The 20,506-nt window shown below is 27.6% G+C and overlaps 1 protein-coding gene across 2 annotated transcripts in view; it reads left to right on the top strand.

The window, feature by feature from the left end:
* Positions 1-20,506, top strand: part of LOC111676644 (long-chain-fatty-acid--CoA ligase 4) — a 39,891-nt gene that overhangs the window by 437 nt on the left and 18,948 nt on the right. The gene's annotated exons all lie outside the window — the stretch shown is intronic.

Raw genomic sequence — 20,506 nt, 5'->3', positions numbered from 1 at the left:
TAAAATTAAACATTTTCCTAAAAACTTAACCGGGTGTGTGAGTGTGTGTTAGTTAAGAAGTGCTTTTTGTTTTTAACATAATTAGGGTGTGTTTGCTTAAATTAGTACAAAAAAAGTAAAAAAAATTAACTACATAATTTGTTTGTTATTAATTATATTTTTTTTATTCTTTTTCCCTTTTTTGTCTTGAAAAATTTCGTTTGTTCGTCTGTGTGTCATTTACGAAAAAAAACAAATTGCCGTTGAAAAATTCTAAATTTTTATTAATTTCAAAACAGGTATGTTTATTTTTAGTTTTGTAGTTATTTTTATAAATTTTATAAATATAATTTAAGATTTTCTTCTTTTTTTTTGTAAATTTCCTTTTTTTGTGCATTAAACATTCTCCTTTTTGGGCAACTGACATTTGTCATTTCGTATTTGCGCTGCTCTTTAGTTTTCTTCTGTCTACAAAAACCCCTCTCTTCTTATAGACTTTTAATATTTTTTTTTTGTTTTTATTCTCTTTATTTTCTAACTGCCAAAATAAGTATAAATGAAGTTTACTGCAGGGTTGGGTAATACAGTAACGACAACTTTAAAAGGGTTAAGCAAGTAGAGAATTCTTAAAAAATGGATCACAAAGTAACATTTTAATGAAAAATTGTCTATGAAAACTATTTTTCTTAAAAAATATTTCTTTTTAAAATCAAAATTCTATAGAAAATGGTTTCTCAATTCAAATTTGTATAAAAAACTTAAAAAAAAAAATCTGCAAAAAATAATTCCAAACCCTAAACACTGTTTCAAATATAATAATTCAGCTCTTGGAATTTGTTTTAAGAAAGCAAAACTTTATTTTTTTGCCAGCTATAGATTTCAGCAAGTTTTATATACAATTCACCTCAATAACTTTAAATACATTAATCTCTAATAATGAAATTTTGATTTTAACAGTCTTTGTTAACAATTCATCTAAAGTTTTAGGTTGAATTCATAATTCAGCAAAAGTTTTATATTGAATTTATAATTCTGCAAAAGTTTTATTTAATTTTTTTTCATGAAGTAATAAAAATTTTAATAAAAACATAATTCAGCTAAGGCATTTACTATTCATCTAAGAATCATTTCAAATTTATATAAAATTACAAAATATATTCAACTGTTTTTTTGCTATTCAGCCAAGTATTTAAGATTTTAAACAATATAAAAATATGAACAAATAAGTAAGAAATATTTGTCCAGTTAACAGTCGATGTGAATTTTTTTATTTTTTTTTCAAACAAAAACAAATCAATAATAAAAAAATACGACATACTACGATATAACCGTACGATACTGCTTGTAAATTGGACAATTGTATTTAGTAAATAAAATATGTTATATTCAGCTAAAAGTAATTCAACGTTAAAAAGTGACAAAACTATGAGAACTTATAATAAATCTAATTCAGCTAAGAAAACTTGATATTCATGGCTATAAATTGGGGTATAAAGTGGGCTGGGGTTCTATATTGAAGATCCATAAGCAGAAATATACCACTGTTTACCAAATCATAATGTACATGCTTCCGGGCAGAAATTCGAGCAATAAAATACTTCATAAATTTGATTATAATAAATATGGCGCCCAAAGCGCTTAATATATTTACCGACAGCCAGAAGGCAATTAGGACGATATCAAGAGATGGAACTAAATCTAATACCGTATAAGATTGTAGGAAAGCTTTAACTGAATACTCTCCCAAAGGTAAAGTTCACATCATATGGGTATCAGGTCATTAGGGAGTTGTCGCTAACGAAAGGGCGAATGTAATAGCTTTATAGGGAAGGGAGCTCCAGACAGTTAATTTGTTAATTTCGGATTTGATGTAGTATACATCCTACTATCAACTTATCCTACAAAATATTAACTCCAGAAAGTTAAAGATTAAATTCAGCTAGCTGAATATGCATTTCAGCTAAGTTAGTTAAAGAGAAATTTAAAAAAAAAATACCAAAAGGTAAACAATTTTCAAATTCAGCCGAAGAAACTATTTAGTGTTTTTCTCTAAAAAAGTATCTTAAGACACTTTTCATGTTTTCCAAATGGTACCGCATTTTCCATCCCTGTTGTAAATGTGTTTCTTAAATTCTTTACAGTTTTTGTTTCATTTTATTGTTATTTACCGCTTTTTTTTTCTTGTTTGATAAATTGTTGTCTTTTTCAGACATAAAACTTCAACAGTTTTTAATTTTTACTCTATGTTTTCTCTTCTTGAACTCATTACTTCAATCTCAAGTTATTGGAGTTGGTCTGCAGGTTTTCTTTTTATTTTTTTACTTATTCCAACATTCTTTAAATTCATTGTACCAGACATGCCTTACATGGCATCTCATTAAAGCTGAATTTGTTTCCAATGCTTTGGAGTTTTCAACGTGGCTTTTTGGTATTTACATTTGTATGTACATATGTACAGAAGAAACATTACCAAAAAATGTGCATTTAAAATTCATTAATTTAAGAAATTTTAACTTGAACAATGTGAAAATGCTTTAAACAACAACTTCTCATGACAGCTGCGTTGTATGACCTTTAACCCTTTATTGTTCACTAAAGCGCCTATAAATTTTTTGACACTTTTTTTTAAATTTCTAATTTTACCATAAAATTGTTAATATAATAATGAATTTTGCAGCTGAATATAAAATTTTCTTGTAAAAATTATAAAATATAAAATATCTGAATTGAATGGTTCATAAAGCTAGCTGAATTTGTTATATTGTTATAAAATTTTAGTTTTTTTTATATTTTTAAGTATATTTACATAGTTGAATTGCAAAATTTCGAAAAAATTCTTTAGCTGAATTAAGCAGTCATGATTATGGTTCTATAAATCGACTTTCGAATAATCGAACAATCGACTTTTTGTCGAAAAAAGTCGAAGTCGACTATTTTGTTCCAAAAAAGTCGATAATTCGACTATTGTCTATGAAAAAAGTCGAAAAGTCGACTTTGTAAATAAAAGTCGAAAAAAGTCGAAAAGAGTCGAAAAAAGTCGAAAAAGTCGAAAAGTCGGAAAAAGTCGAAAAATCAAAAAAAGTCGAAAAGTCGGAAAAAGTCGAAAAGTGGAAAATTAAAAAGTGGAAAAAAGTCAAAAACTTTAAAAACTCGAAAAAAATAAAAAAATAGTCGGAAAAAAATCGAAAATATTTAAAAAGTCGAAAAAATCGGAAAAAAGTCGAAAAGTAGAATATAGTCGAAAGTCGGAAAAAGTCGAAAATAGTCGGAAAAAGTCGAAATAGTCGGAAAAAGTAAAAAAAAAAGTCGAAAAGTCGGAAAAAGTCGAAGAGTCGAAAAAAGTCGAAAAGTCAAAACAAGTGGTAAAGTCGAAAAGTCGGAAAAAGTCGAAAAGTCGACTATTTATTTATTAAGTCGAAAAGTCGAAAAATCGACTTTTAATTAAATGAAAAAAGTCGAAAAATCGACTTTTAACTATATGCAAAAGGTAGAAAGTCGAAAAGTCGACTTTTCATAAAATGCAAAAAGTCGAAAAGTCGACTTTTCATAAAATGCAAAAAGTCGAAAAGTCGACTTTTCATAAAATGCAAAAAGTCGAAAAGTCGACTTTTCGTTTCAACTATAGGACCCTAGTCATGATTTCAGCTGAATTGCAAAATTTAAAAAAATAGGTATATATAAATTTTAATATTTATAAACATATAACATAGCTAAATTGAATTTTCAAAACATTTCTACTTTCTATATGCTTAATTTTATATAATATTGATGTTAATAAACCAGCTGAATTGGAAAATTCTTAAGCTGAATACGCAAAAAAAAGTTCTATTCTAAAGAAAATGTTCTATTATTTGACCACCTCTGTACAAAGTCCATTTTATTTAAAACAACATTATAAAAGATTTATACGTTTAGTTTCAAACACACTTGTTTATTTATTGTCATCACTGTTTGTTGCTGTATTCGGTTTTTTTGTACATTTTATACAACATTCTATTTAGTGTGCGACCTCATTTCTCTCTCTCTCTACGACGACGAAAAAGAAGAAGAAGAAATTGTATTCTTTAAGTACATTTGAACTTAAAAAGTGTTTATATAGTCTGTTGTCGGATAGATAGACTGTATGACTAACTGACTAACTACCGCTGTAGTGTATAAGTGTGAATGACTGCATGAACAGAAGAGACGCTTGTTGCATTACGCAATGTATTGTCAATGGCGGTAACCAGGCAACATTTTAATTGTTTTTTTTTCTGTATTTTTTTTCGCATACATATTATATTAGACCTCGCGTTGTATGTTTTACAAATTTCATTTTAAATTTACATTTTATTGATTTGTATAAAAATGTTTTATTTTTCCTACAAATTCATGGTAAAGTTTTTGAGTTAGAGCTAAAAAAGAAAGGTGTGTCTGTCTCAAGTTCAAACTTAAAAGTTGATATCAAACTTAAAAAAATTATTTAAAATCAAGTATATAATTGATCATTTTTAACAGCTTAACAAGTAATTTCAAAATTATTATCTATCAACTGGCTTTTGTTAGGGCTTCTCTCCTTTTACTTTGTTTTTTTTTTATTTGCAAGTAAAGTTATTTACAAAAAAAAGCATTGAATGAAACTGACCTTCAACAAAAAATCTGTAAATTCTTTATGAAAATCTCTTTTTTTTGATTTTCTTTCACTACTTTCTCTTTATGAAAAACCTCTGGGGTATTTTTCTGGAAATGCTAAAGCGCACGTGCTAACACGTGTTTCTTTAAAATTGACATTTTCATTAGCTTCAGAGTTGCCATAAGATTCAACTGAATTGGAAAAAATGATACAATTTTAGACTATACGCTAGACTACACTGTAGACTAGATTATAGCCTACACTACAAACTAGACTATAGACTAGACTATAGACTAGACTATAGACTAGACTATAGACTAGACTATAGACTAGACTATAGACTAGACTATAGACTAGACTATAGACTAGACTATAGAATTTTTTTCCGGATTTCATCGTTCTAGGGTGTGTACTACAACAACAAACTTTTTTTTTTTTACAAAAAATGTTACTATAGCCGTAAATATAAAATGATATATAACTGCTATCGGACGATCTTGTGCACGATAAAAACCTATATAGAACTTTAAGTTGGAAGTGTAGAAATCGGATGGCATACATTTTTTTCCGATTTCATCGTTCTAGGGTGTGTACTACAACAACAAACTTTTTTTTTACAAAAATGTTACTATAGCCGTATATATAAAATGATATATAACTGCTATCGGACGATCTTGTGCACGATAAAAACCTATATAGAACTTTAAGTTGGAAGTGTAGAAACCGGATGGCATACATTTTTTTCCGGATTTCATCGTTCTAGGGTGTGTACTACAACAACAAACTTTTTTTTTACAAAAAATGTTACTATAGCCGTATATATAAAATGATATATAACTGCTATCGGACGATCTTGTGCACGATAAAACCCTATATAGAACTTTAAGTTGGAAGTGTAGAAATCGGATGGCATACATTTTTTTCCGGATTTCATCGTTCTAGGGTGTGTACTACAACAACAAACTTTTTTTTTACAAAAAATGTTACTATAGCCGTATATATAAAATGATATATAACTGCTATCGGACGATCTTGTGCACGATAAAAACCTATATAGAACTTTAAGTTGGAAGTGTAGAAATCGGATGGCATACATTTTTTTCCCGATTTCATCGTTTTAGGGTGTGTACTACAACAACAAACTTTTTTTTTACAAAAAATGTTACTATAGCCGTATATATAAAATGATATATAACTGCTATCGGACGATCTTGTGCACGATAAAAACCTATATAGAACTTTAAGTTGGAAGTGTAGAAACCGGATGGCATACATTTTTTTCCGGATTTCATCGTTCTAGGGTGTGTACTACAACAACAAACTTTTTTTTACAAAAAATGTTACTATAGCTGTATATATAAAATGATATATAACTGCTATCGGACGATCTTGTGCACGATAAAAACCTATATAGAACTTTAAGTTGGAAGTGTAGAAATCGGATGGCATACATTTTTTTCCGGATTTCATCGTTCTAGGGTGTGTACTACAACAACAAACTTTTTTTTTACAAAAAATGTTACTATAGCCGTATATATAAAATGATATATAACTGCTATCGGACGATCTTGTGCACGATAAAAACTTATATAGAACTTTAAGTTGGAAGTGTAGAAATCGGATGGCATACATTTTTTTCCGGATTTCATCGTTCTAGGGTGTGTACTACAACAACAAACTTTTTTTTTACAAAAAATGTTACTATAGCCGTATATATAAAATGATATATAACTGCTATCGGACGATCTTGTGCACGATAAAAACCTATATAGAACTTTAAGTCAGAAGTGTAGAAATCGGATGATATACATTTTTTTCCGGATTTCATCGTTCTAGGGTGTGTACTACAACAACAAACTTTTTTTTTACAAAAAATGTTACTATAGCCGTACATATAAAATGATATATAACTGCTATCGGACGATCTTGTGCACGATAAAAACTTATATAGAACTTTAAGTTGGAAGTGTAGAAATCGGATGGCATACATTTTTTTCCGGATTTCATCGTTCTAGGGTGTGTACTACAACAACAAACTTTTTTTTTACAAAAAATGTTACTATAGCCGTATATATAAAATGATATATAACTGCTATCGGACGATCTTGTGCACGATAAAAACTTATATAGAACTTTAAGTTGGAAGTGTAGAAATCGGATGGCATACATTTTTTTCCGGATTTCATCGTTCTAGGGTGTGTACTACAACAACAAACTTTTTTTTTACAAAAAATGTTACTATAGCCGTATATATAAAATGATATATAACTGCTATCGGACGATCTTGTGCACGATAAAAACCTATATAGAACTTTAAGTCAGAAGTGTAGAAATCGGATGATATACATTTTTTTTCCGGATTTCATCGTTCTAGGGTGTGTACTACAACAACAAACTTTTTTTTACAAAAAATGTGTAACTATGGCCGTATATATAAAATGATATATAACTGCTATCGGACGATCTTGTGCACGATAAAAACCTATATAGAACTTTAAGTTGGAAGTGTAGAAATGGGATGACATACATTTTTTTCCGGATTTCATCGTTCTAGGGTGTGTACTACAACAACAAACTTTTTTTTACAAAAAATGTAACTATGGCCGTATATATAAAATGATATATAACTGCTATCGGACGATCTTGTGCACGATAAAAACCTATATAGAACTTTAAGTCAGAAGTGTAGAAATCGGATGATATACATTTTTTTCCGGATTTCATCGTTCTAGGGTGTGTACTACAACAACAAACTTTTTTTTACAAAAAATGTAACTATGGCCGTATATATAAAATGATATATAACTGCTATCGGACGATCTTGTGCACGATAAAAACCTATATAGAACTTTAAGTTGGAAGTGTAGAAATGGGATGACATACATTTTTTTCCGGATTTCATCGTTCTAGGGTGTGTACTACAACAACAAACTTTTTTTTACAAAAAATGTAACTATGGCCGTATATATAAAAATGATATATAACTGCTATCGGACGATCTTGTGCACGATAAAAACCTATATAGAACTTTAAGTCAGAAGTGTAGAAATCGGATGATATACATTTTTTTCCGGATTTCATCGTTCTAGGGTGTGTACTACAACAACAAACTTTTTTTTTACAAAAAATGTTACTATAGCCGTATATATAAAATGATATATAACTGCTATCGGACGATCTTGTGCACGATAAAAACTTATATAGAACTTTAAGTTGGAAGTGTATCCCATCCGGTTTCTACACTTCCAACTTAAAGTTCTATATAGGTTTTTATCGTGCACAAGATCGTCCGATAGCAGTTATATATCATTTTATATATACGGCCATAGTTACATTTTTTGTAAAAAAAGTTTGTTGTTGTAGTACACACCCTAGAACGATGAAATCCGGAAAAAATGTATGTCATCCCATTTCTACACTTCCAACTTAAAGTTCTATATAGGTTTTTATCGTGCACAAGATCGTCCGATAGCAGTTATATATCATTTTATATATACGGCTATAGTAACATTTTTTTAAAAAAAAAAGTTTGTTGTTGTAGTACACACCCTAGAACGATGAAATCCGGAAAAAAATGTATGCCATCCGATTTCTACACTTCTGACTTAAAGTTCTATATAGGTTTTTATCGTGCACAAGATCGTCCGATAGCAGTTATATATCATTTTATATATACGGCTATAGTAACATTTTTTGTAAAAAAAAAGTTTGTTGTTGTAGTACACACCCTAGAACGATGAAATCCGGAAAAAAATGTATATCATCCGATTTCTACACTTCTGACTTAAAGTTCTATATAGGTTTTTATCGTGCACAAGATCGTCCGATAGCAGTTATATATCATTTTATATATACGGCTATAGTAACATTTTTTGTAAAAAAAAAGTTTGTTGTTGTAGTACACACCCTAGAACGATGAAATCCGGAAAAAAATGTATGCCATCCGGTTTCTACACTTCCAACTTAAAGTTCTATATAGGTTTTTATCGTGCACAAGATCGTCCGATAGCAGTTATATATCATTTTATATATACGGCTATAGTAACATTTTTTGTAAAAAAAAAGTTTGTTGTTGTAGTACACACCCTAGAACGATGAAATCCGGAAAAAATGTATGCCATCCGATTTCTACACTTCCAACTTAAAGTTCTATATAGGTTTTTATCGTGCACAAGATCGTCCGATAGCAGTTATATATCATTTTATATATACGGCTATAGTAACATTTTTTGTAAAAAAAAAGTTTGTTGTTGTAGTACACACCCTAGAACGATGAAATCCGGAAAAAAATGTATGCCATCCGATTTCTACACTTCCAACTTAAAGTTCTATATAGGTTTTTATCGTGCACAAGATCGTCCGATAGCAGTTATATATCATTTTATATATACGGCTATAGTAACATTTTTTGTAAAAAAAAAGTTTGTTGTTGTAGTACACACCCTAGAACGATGAAATCCGAAAAAAAATGTATGCCATCCGATTTCTACACTTCCAACTTAAAGTTCTATATAGGTTTTTATCGTGCACAAGATCGTCCGATAGCAGTTATATATCATTTTATATATACGGCTATAGTAACATTTTTTGTAAAAAAAAAGTTTGTTGTTGTAGTACACACCCTAGAACGATGAAATCCGGAAAAAAATGTATGCCATCCGATTTCTACACTTCCAACTTAAAGTTCTATATAGGTTTTTATCGTGCACAAGATCGTCCGATAGCAGTTATATATCATTTTATATATACGGCTATAGTAACATTTTTTGTAAAAAAAAAGTTTGTTGTTGTAGTACACACCCTAGAACGATGAAATCCGGAAAAAAATGTATGTCATCCGATTTCTACACTTCTGACTTAAAGTTCTATATAGGTTTTTATCGTGCACAAGATCGTCCGATAGCAGTAGTTTAGTTCTAGTTCAGTTCTAGTTCAGTTCTAGTTCAGTTCTAGTTCAGTTCTAGTTCAGTTCTAGTTCAGTTCTAGTTCACTTCTAGTTCAGTTCTAGTTCAGTTTGTAATCTGGACTGTAGTCTATAGTCCAAACTATAGTATGATATCTGCAGTTTAGCTTTTTTGTCTCTACTTTCTTCTGTAGTTTGGACTATTAAATTCCAGTTTATAGTGTATTTAATAGTCTGTACTACTAAATACTTAGTCTTAACCCTACACTTGAACTTTATAGTTCTATTGTATGTTTCTTAAAAAGAAATTAAAAATTGCAAACATATCGTTTACAGAAAAGAAAAAAACTGAATGGAAAAAATTCAGTTTGAACTTGTAACCCTATAGCGCACATGATCAACTATAAATATAGTATACAAGCGTGATTGTTTAATCAAAACAATAATCATGATTTCACCTTCAGATAGAGATAGAGGGAGAGAGAGAGAAATATACAATAAGTGAGATTTTTTTTTATTATTATAAAGGGGTTGACTCTACTGAAAAGAGATATACAAAGTGAAAATCTGAAATTGCAATAAACAATTTATTTTTTTTGTTCAACGTGGTGAATGAACATTGTTTTTTTTGTGTGTTGTCTGTGTTGTTTAGTTAAAAAAATATATAAATTATATATATAAAAAATACACGAGAAAAAAAGTGATGTGTTTATAAAAAAAATTAAACGAGTGTTTGAATGTTGGTTTTTGTGGCTGCTGTATGTTTAAATGTACATATTTTATTTTTTTTTGTTATTATTTTTCTTCATGTGTGGACTTTGACTATAGTCATACGATGTTTTGATTTTAATATTACAAATATTTTTTTTCTCCTTCTCTCTTACTCTTTCTTTTTTTGTTTTGTTTCACAATAACCCATATACTCGGTTTGTTTTTACAGCAATTGGCCAAATATAAGTGACATCTATAGGCAAATTTCAGACAGAAAGACAGACATTTGGTTTTTTTTGCTTTGTTTTTATTTCTATTTGTCAAATATTTTACAAACACACTAATATATGTAAACATTTGTTTGTGTGAAATGTTTGTTTATGCGTATTTTATTACTCGCACTCACAAAGTTGTTATTATTAGGAATTACCGTTGTTACAGCTTGTCATTTATAATACCAATTTAAATTAGGGTCCTATAAATCGACTTTCGAATAATCGAACAATCGACTTTTTGTCGAAAAAAGTCGAAAAGTCGAAGTTGACTATTTTGTTCCAAAAAAGTCGATAACTCGACTATCGTCTATGAAAAAAGTCGAAAAGTCAACTTTGTAAATAAAAGTCGAAAAAAGTCATAAAAGTCGTAAGGTCGGAAAGAGTCAAAAAAAGTCGAAAAGTCGAAAAAAGTCGAAGAAAGTCGAAAGAAGTCGAATAGTCGAAAAGTAGGAAAAAGTCGAAAAGCCGGAAAACGTCGAAAAAACTTAAAAAACAAATAGAAAAAATATAAATAAATTTTTTTATTAATAATTATAATAGTAATAATAATAAAGTCGGAAAAAGTCGAAAACAGTCGGAAAAAGTCAAAAAGTCGAAAATTTGGAAAAAGTCGAAAAGTCGAAAAAAGACGAAAAAAGTCGAAAAAAAGTCGAAAAAAGTCGGAAAGTCGAAAAGTTGGCAAAAGCTGAAAAGTAGACTATTTATAAAATATTAAAAGACGAAAAATCGACTTTTAATTAAATGAAAAAAGTTGAAAAGTCGAAAAATCGACCTTTAACTAAATGTAAAAAGTCGAAAAGTCGACTTTTCATAAAATGCAAAAAGTCAAAAAGTCGACTTTTCATAAAATGCGAAAAGTCAGAAAAGTCGGAAAAAGTCAGAAAAGTTGGAAAAAGTCGGAAAAAGTCGAAAAGTCGAAAAAAGTCGGGAAGTCGAAAAGTCGGAAAGTCGACTATTTTTAAAATATTAAAAGTAAAAAAATCGACTTTTAATTAAATGAAAAATGTCGAAAAGTCGAAAAATCGACTTTTAACTAAATGCAAAAAGTCTAAAGTCGAAAAGTCGACTTTTCATAAAATGCAAAAAGTCGAAAAATCGACTTTTCATAAAATGCAAAAAGTCGAAAAGTCGACTTTTTGTTTCAACTATAGAACCCTAATTTAAATCATTTTATTTGTATGTATTTCTTTCAAAAACACTTGTGGGTTATAATAAAAAAAAATCCATTTCATTTTTAAATTAAAAAGTCTAAAGTATATTTCATTAAATAGAAAATTGCTTTAAGTTGTAAAACATTTCAACAATTTGTTTTATAATTTATTGTTAAAATGAATATTTATTTGTTTAAGTTGTTTTTTTAACAATTAAGCAACCTTTTTTTCCAATTAATATTAAACTGTAGAACGCAATTAAGGAATATAAATTGAAATGTAAGAAGAAGAACAAAAATATTTAAATTAATAAACAGCTGATTTCTAAGTGAAAAGTCAAAACAGTTGAGGCAACAATTATAGTAAGGGTAGTTAGAAAATGTGATTTTAAGAGGTTGTTTGTTTGATCCTTTTGCTAGTGCCTTAAAGTTAAAGAGTTTTTCTTTAAGAAAATGTTGTGCATAAGATATTTTCTTAAAAAAAAAAATCGTAATAAAAATTGGTTTTATAACAGTTTATTTAAGTTTATCTTAATAAAAATAATGTTCAAACTTTTTGTTTATTTTAAAAGAAATGTTGAGTATAACAGTTTTCTTAAATAATTTGTTTTTCTTAAAGAAATGTCCTTAAAACAATTTTGTTTCTAACAGTTAAAAGAAATATGTATAATAGTTTTTTCCTAAAGAAAATTAAGTGTATAACAGTTTTTCCTGCACGAATTTGGTGTTCAACAATTTTTCAAAAACTTTATGTTGTTCAGTCATTAGTGCTTTTATTTTATCTGCAACTGTTTCTATTAATATTTCAAATTCCTAAGTTTACACTGTTTCCCCAAAGTATCTCTAATTTTTTATTATTTTTCTTTAAATTGCCAATCTTTTTTATATGTAAATTTCTTTGTTTATGTTTATTAACTCTGTCATACTTTCTTTAAGATTTCACAACTGCACCGTTTTTTATATTGATCTTAGGGTTCTATAGTTGAAACGAAAAGTCGACTTTTCGACTTTTTGCATTTTATGAAAAGTCGACTTTTCGACTTTTTGTATTTTATGAAAAGTCGACTTTTCGACTTTTTGTATTTTATGAAATGTCGACTTTTCGACTTTTTGCATTTAGTTAAATGTCGATTTTTCGACTTTTCGACTTTTTTCATTTAATTAAAAGTCGATTTTTCGACTTTTCGACTTTTAATATTTTATAAATAGTCGACTTTTCGACTTTTTCCGACTTTTCGGCTATTTTCGACTTTTTCCGGCTTTTTCCGGCTTTTTTCGACTTTTTTCGACTTTTTCCGACTATTTTCGATTTTTTCCGAAGCCAGAAGCTTAAATTTATAATGATGCCATGTAACATTATATTATTATTAAAAAATTTTTATTTATATTTTTTCTATTTGTTGCAATTTTGTGAGTTTTTTCGACTTCTTTCTATTTCGACTTTTTCTGACTTTTCGACTTTTTTTCGACTTTTTCCGATTTTTTTGACTTTTTCCGACTTTTTGTCGACTTTTTACGACTTTTCGACTTTTTCCGAATTTTCGACTTTTTTCGACTCTTTCCGACTTTTCGACTTTTATTTACAAAGTCGACTTTTCGACTTTTTTCATAGACGATAGTCGAGTTATCGACTTTTTTGGAACAAAATAATCGACTTTGACTTTTCAACTTTTTTCGACAAAAAGTCGATTGTTCGATTATTCGAAAGTCGATTTACAGAATCCTAATTGATCTGCCTTAATACATACAGATATGGCAACTCTTTGTAAGTTTGTTTACAAACATTAAAAGCAGTTAGACAAGAAGACTATAGATTCTAAAATATTTGTCAGATTTTTCTTTATTTCAAAAAAAGTTTTAGAAATTATTAATTTCTTTTAAATATTTTAATGGATATAGTGTATTAAATAAATTAATAATTCAATATTCTTACGTGTATAATAAATAATAGGGGTAAAACAGGTTACAAACATATACAAGAATAAAAACACATTTATACACATATTAACACACACAGTGATTGTTTCTGGATGTCAAATGTTGTGTTTACGTGTTTATTTATTGAAGGAAATTTAGTATGACGTGTTATTGGTTGTTTGCAGTTGTTGTTTTTATTTAATTTCAAATACTTATTTCAACAGTTTTATTGTTTTATTTATATTTTCTATTGTTTTTGCATTAATATTGCCATATACGTATTGCAAATTGCGTTTTTATATTTACTCAATTGTTGTTTTTGCTATTGCTGTTTTTTACTATTTCATTGTTGTTTATATGAAATACTCATATAGTATGGAGTATAACAAAAAGAGAGAAAGAAAAAACGTCATAAATCTCACGTGCCTTTGTTAAAGCGTTTTTAGATTCCATTTTAATAACTAATTTAACTTAAAAATACTTAAAAAATAATAGAAAAATTAAAAATCATTTAACATTTAATATTAAATTCATTAAATTATTTTTAATTATTTATTAATAAACAAATTACCAAACAATTGTATTCTCAATTACTGTCATATTTATAAATTAAAATAGTAATTTCTAATTAATTATCTGATGGTAAAGATCAATGAACATTTAATATTATTGTGTGTAATTATTTATTTTTTTTTATAAATTCTCTGACTTTTTGTAATAAAAAAATATATAGAACAAAACGTGCATAAATTTTTAATTCATTTTAATATGTTGTAGTTATAACAAAATTGAAGTATTTCCTACATTATAATTAGCATATTGTGATTGCTCATCTATTAATACAAAAATAGAAAGTAAATTCAAATCCGAAATTAAATGATTAATTTATGCAAAATTTTCTTTAAGAATGTAAACAAATCATTAGTTTGATTGTATTTATGTCATTTACTTTTTGAGATGTCTCTCAAATGAAATGAGAAAAAGTGTTTGAAAAGTTGTTAAAAACAGCTGTTGACTGCTAACGTTAACTTTTTGAAAGGCAACAAAAGACTAGACTAAACTGTAGACTAGGCTATGGACTAGACTATAGACTAGACTATAGACTAGACTAAAGACTAGGCTATAGACTAGACTATAGACTAGACTATAGACTAGACTATAGACTAGACTATAGACTAGACTATAGACTAGACTATAGACTAGACTATAGACTAGACTATAGACTAGGCTATAGACTAGACTATAGACTAGGCTATAGACTAGACTATAGACTAGGCTATAGACTAGACTATAGACTAGGCTATAGACTAGACTTTAGACTATAGACTAGGCTATAGACTAGACTATAGACTAGGCTATAGAATATACTATAGAATAGACAATAGTTTATAGGCCATACTATAAACTAGACTATTGACTAAACTATAAACTAGACTGTAGACTGAAACACATTTTTCAAAAAAAATTGTATAACAGTTTAATATATTTAAGATTTCTGTCAGAAAAAAATTCTGCTTATCCAATAAAAAAATTAAGATCTTTGAAAATATTTAAATATTTCTCCCTCTTTGTTGTTCTTTAACTTTTCATCTTTAGACTTCAACCTTAATATTTTTTAAAAATATATTATTGTTGTCTACACCTACAACATTTCTTCTTAAAATGAATTATTTTGTTTTTCTTGTTTTTTTAAATTTATAAATAAAAATAGCTTTATTTTGTTGTAAAAATCTTGTATTTTAAAATTTAAATACTTTGCCAAAAAAAAACAACAACAACAAAAATATAAACGTCACAAATATATGAATTTTTATGTATAATAAGAAATTATACTATATATCCATCTCTGTAGTTATTAAGCCAATAGATAACAAAAAGAAATCTTGCATAATATTTAAAAAATTTCATAAACATTTAGAATAAATTTGAAATTAAAAAAATAACTAAAATTAGACAAAACATTTCTAAAATATTTTGTTGGTGTTTTTTGTTTAATTGTAGTCCTAGGTCGTGGTTAAGCAAAAAAAAAATTAAATTAAAATTTAAATATTTACAAAATCAAAAACAATTTTTATTGTTGTTTATCTATCAATCATTAATAGTAAACATTAGAATTTTATATTTACTAAAATTTGGCTTAAATAAATTGAAATATACATCTAATATTTTCTTTGAGATATAAAATTACTTCCTTGTTTATTTAATAATTGAAATCAGCTAAATATTTGTAAATTTAGCAATGTTTTACAAAAAGTAGGCAACATTGCCAGCCGTCTGACTTTAAGCAGTAAGAGAGATCAAAACTAGGGTTCTATAAATCGACTCTCGAATAATCGAACAATCGACTTTTTGTCGAAAAAAGTCGAAAAGTCGAAGTCGACTATTGTGTTCCAAAAAAGTCGATAACTCGAATATCGTCTATGAAAAAAGTCGAAAAGTCGACTTTGTAAATAAAAGTCGAAAAAAGTCGAAAAGTCGAAAAATTCGGAAAAAGTCGAAAATAGTAGGAAAAAGTCGTAAATAGTCGAAAATAGAAAGAAGTCCAAAAAACTCAAAAAATTGCAACAAATAGAAAAAATATAAATAAAATTTTTTTTATTAATAATAATAATAATAATAATAGTAATAAAAATAATAATAATATAATGTTAAATGGCAACATTATAAATTTACGCTTCTGGCAACTTTATAAATTTTTAACTCAGGTCGGAAAAAGTCGAAAATAGTCGAAAAAAGTGGGAAAGTTGAAAATAGTCGAAAAGTCGACGATTTATAAAAAATTAGACTAGACTACAGACTAGACTATAGACTAGACTATAGACTAGACTATAGACTAGACTATGGACTAGACTAGACTATGGACTAGACTATAGACTAGACTATAGACTATAGACTAGACTATATACTAGACTATAGACTAGACTATAGACTAGACTATAGACTAGACTATAGACTAAACTATAGACTAGACTATAGACTAGACTATAGACTAGACTACAGACTAGACTATAGACTAGACTATAGGCTAGACTATATACTAGACTATAGACTAGACTATAGGCTAGACTATATACTAGACTATAGACTAGACTATAGACTAGACTATAGACTAGACTATAGACTAGACTATAGACTAGACTATAGACTAGACTATAGACTAGACTATAGACTAGACTATAGACTAGACTATAGACTAGACTATAGACTAGACTATAGACTAGACTATAGACTAGACTATAGACTAGCCTATAGACTAGACTATAGACTAGCCTATAGACTAGCCTATAGACTAGTCTATAGACTAGCCTATAGACTAGACTATAGACTAGACTATAATCTAAAATAGTCGAAAAAAGTCAAAAGTCAAAAATAGTCGAATAGTCGGAAAAAGTCGAAAAAGGTCGAAAAAAGTCGAAAAGTCGACGATTTATAAAATATAAAAAGTCGAAAAATCGACATCTAATTGAATTAAAAAAGTCGAAAAGTCGACTTTTAACTAAAGGCAAAAAGTCGAAAGTCGAAAAGTCGACTTTTCATAAAATGCAAAAAGTCGAAAAGTCGACTTTTCGTTTCAACTATAGAACCCTAGATCAAAACATAACTAAAAAGAGTTACCAGATGTGTTGTAAAGCCAAGGGTCAAGACAATTCGTTTTAAAAACTTTGGCATCACTGTAATTACCGCTAAAACGAAGCAAAAGAAGAAAGGACACAACAAATGAATAATAAACAATGACTCCAAGTTGTTTTAATATAATATTATTATTTTCATTTCACCATAACGAAACACCTATTTAATTTCAATTAATATTTAATTGAAACAAATTGTATTTGATTTTAGTTTTGTACAACAACTAGAGAAAAAGTAACTGTTAATTTATTTAAAAAAAACATGTCATTATAAAAAAAAACATACTACACAATGCTCTTTACCGTTTAGTTAAATAAATTGATATAAAAAAATTCAACAATTTTAATACAATTCCGCAGTATAAGCAAGCAGTAGTAGTAGTTTTAAAACTACCGGATAAAAACAATTGACAATTGTTTTAAATCATTCATTTACATAGAGACAAATGAAGAATGTCTGTCCGCCCGCCCGCCTGTTCAACCAAGAGTCATTACTTGATTCACTTATAGTGACGATAAGTGAGTGTGTAATAATAATAATTTTACCGCCTGTGTTTCTTGTTATCGCCAATTTGCATATGAACAACATTGAAAATTATCTTTGAAAATCATATTTATTTTGTTTATTTCTTTTGTTCATAATTTATTTGAAAATTTCTAGATAAATATAAAGTGAAATATCAGATGATAGTGCTCAAAGTACAAATTAGTTAGTTGATAATTCTTAATGATAGATGATCGTGTTTGTAATAGATATGTGGGAGATTTTCTTTAGTTTTTTTCCTTAAAGTGATTTGGTAAATGTTGTGCGGTATATAGTCAGTTGTAGTTATAGTTCGATTATAGTTCTGTTCTGTTCTAGTTCTAGTTCTGTTCTAGTTCTGTTCTAGTTCTCTTCTAGTTCTGTTCTAGTTCTGTTCTAGTTCTGTTCTAGTTCTGTTCTAGTTCTGTTCTAGTTCTGTTCTAGTTCTGTTCTAGTTCTGTTCTAGTTCTGTTCTAGTTCTGTTCTAGTCCTGTTTGTGGATACATACTTTGTAATTTTTAAATTATAACAGTAATATTATTATCATGTTATCTATGAAAATTCTTTTGAAAATATTTTCATTATTACAGAATAATTAATTTATGTTAGAATTCAAAAAACACAAAATATAATAATATTAACTTTTTTAATAAATAATTTAATATTTAATATAAAATAAAATTGAGATCTTTAACTAACTGATCCTACCTACACTGTTCTATTTCTGTTCTAGTTCTGTTCTAGTTCTGTTCTAGTTCTCTTCTGTTCTAGTTCTGTTCTAGTTCTGTTCTAGTTCTGTTCTAGTTCTGTTCTAGTTCTGTTCTAGTTCTGTTCTAGTTCTGTTCTAGTTCTCTTCTGTTCTAGTTCTGTTCTAGTTCTGTTCTAGTTCTGTTCTAGTTCTGTTCTAGTTCTGTTCTAGTTCTTTTCTAGTTCTGTTTTAGTTCTGTTCTAGTTCTGTTTTAGTTCTGTTTTAGTTCTGTTCTAGTTCTGTTCTACTTCTGTCCTAGTTCTGTTCTAGCTCTGTTCTAGTTCTGTTCTAGTTCTGTTCTAGTTCTGTTCTAGTTCTGTTCTAGTTCTGTTCTAGTTCTGTTCTAGTTCTGTTCTAGTTCTGTTCTAGTTCTGTTCTAGTTCTGTTCTAGTTCTGTTCTAGTTTTGTTTTAGTTCTGTTCTAGTTCTGTTCTAGTTTTGTTCTAGTTCTCTTCTATTTCTGTTCTAGTTCTGTTCTAGCTCTTTTCTAGTTCTGTTCAAGATCTGTTCTACTTCCATTATTCTAGTTATTTTCTGCCATCATTTTCCCATTAACTGTATGTGCAGATATAATCCAAATGACCTTGTATAGATTTTCTTTCAGGGCCAGTCTTTCCGATAATGTCATAAATAGTACAAAATAATAAAATATTCTTTAAAATGATTACTATTGCTAAAGGCTTTATCAATTTGAGTAGTTTTTTTTTTATTCAAACCAGTAATTTTCCTTCTCCTTCATTAAGATAAAACCAAAATTGAAAAAAAATTGAGTTTCTTATCAAACCGGCATTTTTATTTTAAATTTTGTGATTCTTTTTTTTTTAGCAAAATAATAAATATAACTATATAGTGATAAAAAAAACATAAGTTTTATAATCATATCAATTTTCTTTTTATTAATAAGAAAAAACTTACGATACCGTAAATTGAACTTTGCTTTTTAAAATGTAATCATAGAAATTTTGCACTTTGTAATGGTAATTTTTAGAGAAATTACAATTGTAAAAAGATCTTTGTAGCTGTTAACATTGAAATTTTTATTTTTTTATTTTTATTTTTTTTTTTTATTTTTTTTAGACTTTGGACTTTGTCCTTGAAATCAGTTTACACTATTAAAGATAAATCTTTGAAAAAAAATCCACTTTAAATGACATTGATTTTTTTTTTAAATTAGAGGGAAACTAAAAAAAAAATATACACAAAATAAATAAAAACAATGTGGAGGAGTCAAATTGCTGGTCTTGGTAGATAAATAAATAAAAATTATACACTTAAATTGCCAAAGAACAAAGTCCACTATAATACTCTGGGACTTTTTAATAAAAAAAAAATAAACAAAAAATAGACCTCATTAACCTAAAAGTAAAAGTAGAACGACAAAAATATAAAAATTTCCTACCAGAAATTAAAAAAAAAAAAAACTTTTTTGGCAATAAGTTTTTGATTTTAAAATGTGCGAGCATATAATCAGTTGTTTTCCTCATAAAGGTCATAGTTTGAAACAAGCAAATTAATTTTATTAGATTTAATTGAATTTTATTGAAATTTTTAAATTAAAATAAATTGCTACTAAGACAATATAAAAATATAAAGGCAATAAAATACTTAGTTGTAATAACTATAAAGAAAATTGTATAAATTTATGTCGTTTGTAATAAATTATAGAGAAAAACTTCTTATTATTAATTAAAATAATATATATTTTTTATTATTAAAACAAATTTTCTGTAAAATTACATTTACAATTACAAATTATTTAATTATTTTTTTGACAGATTGTGTTTGTAATTGTACAAATGTCAATTTGGCATCACTTTTTACTTTTGTGTTTCACTCACATTGTAAATTAGGGTTCTACAGTTGAAACGAAAAGTCGACTTTTCGACTTTTTTCATTTAGTTAAAAGTCGACTTTTTGCATTTTATGAAAAGTCGATTTTTCAACTTTTCAACTTTTTTCATTTACATAAAAGTCGACTTTTAGACTCTTCGACTATAAGTATTTTATAAATAGTAGACTTTTCGACTTTTTGACTATTTTAGAGTTTTTGACTCTTTTTT

Source organism: Lucilia cuprina, chromosome 6, assembly GCF_022045245.1.
Source record: "Lucilia cuprina isolate Lc7/37 chromosome 6, ASM2204524v1, whole genome shotgun sequence".
NCBI lineage: Eukaryota > Metazoa > Arthropoda > Insecta > Diptera > Calliphoridae > Lucilia > Lucilia cuprina.
This window is presented reverse-complemented; position numbering and strand designations above follow the sequence as displayed.